A 3,637-nucleotide genomic window follows, 5' to 3' on the forward strand; every position below is an offset into this window, starting at 1 on the left:
TCTTTCTGAAAGTTATGGCTGTTTATTGGCAGAGATAATCTTGCCTCAAATTTCCCCAATAGAACAAGGAAGTTCTTGTTATGTCATTTTACCTGGAACCTAAGTTCCATGGTTACACATACTATCAAAGTGAAGTGAAGTCGCTCAGTCGTGTCTGACTCTTTGCAACCCCATGGACTGTAGCCTACAAGGCTCCTCCATCCATGGGATTTTCCAGGTAAGAGTACTGGTGTGGGTTGCCATTTCCTTCTCCAGGGTATCTTTCCAACCCAAGGATCGAACCTGGGTCTCCCACATTGCAGGCAGAAGCTTTATGGTCTGAGCTACCAAGGAAGCCCATACTATCAAGAGGCTGGGAAAATACATGGAAAAGAGGAGTACTGTTATCATGATTGGCTTTGACTAATCTTGATTTATTTACTGGAACCAGTGAAGGGACATACTTTCCCTCAATCTAAAGCACTTACTGCTGCTTCCATGAGTGAATCAGAGATCCTCAAGTAAGGAGAAAGTAGGGAGGGGGGATAAGCCCTGAACAATACGGATATTTGGTTGTTCTATTTGGTTGTTCGTGTAATCTTGGTCCCCAAAGTGGCATTGTTCTGTCATGGCAAAGAATTAAGATGGAAGTTGTATGTGTAGCCTCCACCTTCAGATCTACTTTTAGACAAAGAGGAGTAAAGCTCTTCCAACCTTTTTTTATTTCACTTCATACTGAGAGAGCTAATCCTTAGGTAGGGTGATAAGGAGTTCCAGGGACCTTGTGGAGAAGAAAGGGGTCTGGGGCTCTCAAGGAGGAGAAAAGGACAAACTTTTTTTGCATTGCTTTGTCTTAGTCAATATAACAACATATCTTGCTCAAGGACATGTTTCTCCTTAAGATTAGAACCTTCTGACTAATCTTGTTATCTTAAGATATATATTATAGGAGAGGGCCAGATAATATCTTTCTACTGTTAGTTCTAATCTTATTAATTTAAGATGCATGTGGTGGGGATGGGTCTGGTAAAAGGATATAAGGTCATGATAAGACTAGCTAGTGGGGGGCACTCTCTGTCCCCCTTCAGATGTCTCTGTCAGAAGCTTTCTCTGACCCTTTTCATACTTTACTAAAACTCTGCTACCCAAAGCTCTTGAGTGATCAAGCCTAGTCCCTGGCCCCAAAGCTAAATCTTCTTCACAGATCATGAATCTGATACTGTTCACTGTAAGCTATCAACAGGACAGAATTGTACTGAATAAGTCCAGTTGAGATCTCAATTGTGTCATCTTTTACCTTATTTGGGGTAAAATTGTCTTGCTGCCAAGTTAACCTACAAACTCTGGACTAAGGTATTCCTAATTATAGCAGTGAGTGCCAGGTGCTATGAGAAGGGCATTTTCTCTACTACCTCCAGTAATCCCAATGAGAAACCAATCAGGTGGCAATGGTGGGAGGTTTGCAGGGCGTTCCTGGAGTAAGGGCTCAGTGATCAGTAGATTGCTTACTGAACAGAAAATCAGAGCAGTTCAAGGGGCTCTTTCCATGACTCATTAAAAAAGGACATTTTTCTGTTTCAGAGGAGACCTTAGACATTTAAGGATCAGAATATTCTTGTTTCCAGTTCCACTGTTATTTAGATAGGCTAAATAAATATTGGTGTATTCTTCTGAACCCCTCACACTTCTAATCTTCATATGTTCTATCTTTTCTTTGTTAGTAGTCTATATGAACTCAATTATACAATGTATTAGATTTTGCTCTTTTAGCTAGAATTATATTTAAATCCTGCTTCTGCTGAGAAGCTTTGGTGACTTTGATTGGATATGGGAATTTCTGAATTTTCTTGTATTTATAGACAAGCAATGAGTTAAATACATGTATGGGAAAATGTGCTATTTTTAAATTACCTGTATTCACTCTTAGAAGTTAAGCTTATTTTCATGCTTCAGATGTGATTTAATGAAGTTGATGTTCTGACATGTCTTAAAATAATTTTTGTTAGTTGTGGAGTGGGAAGAGAGAGAAGTGAACAGGGTTGAGATCCCTTGTTAAAGAGCCTAGTATATCAAATGAGACTATAAGTAGTTATGTATTAATTCTAACAGTAGAATTCAGAGATTTTTTGTCCCAGAGTCTCCTAATTACCGGTATTTTTTGCTCTCTGAATCTTCAATATGAGGGCTCACAGAATTGTTTCACTTTCTGAATAAATGACCTACTATAACAAATGCACAAGCCAAACTAGCCAAAACATTTAAGTTGTACATCACTGTCTGCCTCAGATTCCTTCCCTATATAACCACACCTTGTTAAACATATTCACATCCTTGATTTCCTTTCCCTTCCTTATTAAGTGAAAATGTCTTCTACAAAAGTCACCTGAGGAGAAAATTAAACTTTTAAAGGCATAACCCCTCCCACCCACATATTAGAAGAAAAAAAAAAAAATAGGACAAAGAAATGGAGAGAGAATTCATAAAAGTCATTAGTAGAGTCACTAAGACACTCCCATAAAAACTGACACAAAGCAGAAAAACATAGAATTTACTAGGAAGTCTAGATTCAGTGGAATGAGGGAAAACATAAATAGCCAATAGTTTTGCACAGCATAGAATCTATTACTAAAGGAATTGATAAATTTTGTTGTTGCTGTTGATGTTGTTTAGACAAAGAGAATAAGCTGCAAATATTTACTGCCAAAGATTTAGAAGTTATTTCATCTTATGCAGATAAAATGGGCCAAGTGATGTGTGCAGGATCATAGTATAAGCAGCTTTGTTGTCATTCAGTCCCTAAGTCATGTCTGAAAATTGTGGCCCCATGGACTGCAGCTTCCAGGCTTCCCTGTGCTTCACTATCTCCCAGAGTTTGTTCCAACTCAAGTCCAGCTCATATTGATTCAGTGATATCATCCAACCATCTCATTCTCTGTCACCCACTTCTCCTGCACTCAGTCTTTCCTAGCACCAGGGTCTTTAACAGTGAGTCTGCTCTTCTTATCAGTTGGCCAAAGTATTGGAGTTTCCCTGGTGGCTCAGATGGTAAAGCATCTGCCTGCAATGCAGGAGACCCGGGTTCAATCCCTGGGTGGGGAAGATCCCCTGGAGAAGGAAATGGCAACCCACTCCAGTACTCTTGCCTAGAAAATTCCATGGAGAGAGGAGCCTGGTAGGCTACAGTCCATGGAGTCTCAAAGAGTTGGACACGACTGAGTGACTTCACTTCTTCTTCTCACTTCTTGGAGTTTCAGTTTCAGCATCAGTCCTTCCAATGAATATTCAGGGTTGATTTCCTTTGAGACTGACAGGTTTGATCTCCTTGCTGTCCAGGGGACTCTCAAGAGTCTTCTCTAGCACCACAATTCAAAAGCATAAAATTCTTTAGCACTCAGTGTTCATTTTTTAAAATTAAGTAATTTATTTTAATTGGAGGCTAATTACTTTACAATATTGTAGTGGTTTTTGCCATAAATTAACATGGATAATTCATGGGTGTACATGTGTTCCCCATCCTGAAACCCCCTCCCACCTCCCTCCCCATCCCATCCCTCAGGATCATCCCAGTGCACTGGCCCTGAGCACCCTGTCTCATGCATCAAACCTGGACTGGTTGTCTATTTCACATATGGTAATATACATATATTTCAATGCTATT

The 3,637-nt window shown here is 39.6% G+C and overlaps 1 non-coding gene across 1 annotated transcript; it reads left to right on the top strand.

The window, feature by feature from the left end:
* The first annotated feature begins 3,006 nt into the window (after nt 1-3,006).
* On the top strand, nt 3,007-3,078 carry TRNAC-GCA (transfer RNA cysteine (anticodon GCA)). Its single transcript has one exon. It is a non-coding gene; the product is annotated as a tRNA-Cys (tRNA).
* The last annotated feature ends 559 nt before the right edge of the window (nt 3,079-3,637 follow it).

This window comes from Dama dama, chromosome 29, assembly GCF_033118175.1.
Source record: "Dama dama isolate Ldn47 chromosome 29, ASM3311817v1, whole genome shotgun sequence".
NCBI classification, from domain to species: domain Eukaryota; kingdom Metazoa; phylum Chordata; class Mammalia; order Artiodactyla; family Cervidae; genus Dama; species Dama dama.